Raw genomic sequence first — 509 nt, forward strand, 5'->3', positions numbered from 1 at the left:
GTATGTACTTACGTATGGACGTTCGTTCGTTCGTACGTTCCTACGTACGTAGTTATGTACGTTAGTTCGTTCGTTCGTTCGTTCGTTCATTCGCACGTACGTACGTACGTTCGTTCGTTCTTTCGTTCGTACGTACGTACGTTCGTACTTTCGTTCTTTCGTTCATTCGTTCGTAGGTAATAATTCATTATTCACGTTCGTTATTTGGTTCTTTGGTTCGTTCGTTCGTACGTTCGTTCGTTCATTCTTCCGTTCGATCGTTCGTTAGATCGTTCGTTCGAACGTACGTTCGTTCGTACGTACGTTCGTTCGTTCATTCGTTCGTTCGTTCATTCGTTTATTCGTACTACGTACGTACGTTCGTTCGTAGTACGTACGTTCGTTCGTACTTACGCACGTTCGTTCGTACGTACGTACGTTCGTTCGTTCATTCGTTCGTTCGCTCGTTCGTTCGTTCTTTCTTTCTTTCTATCGTTCGATCGTACATTGTATCGTTCGTTCGTACGCAC

This window comes from Octopus bimaculoides, chromosome 24 (assembly GCF_001194135.2).
Source record: "Octopus bimaculoides isolate UCB-OBI-ISO-001 chromosome 24, ASM119413v2, whole genome shotgun sequence".
NCBI lineage: Eukaryota > Metazoa > Mollusca > Cephalopoda > Octopoda > Octopodidae > Octopus > Octopus bimaculoides.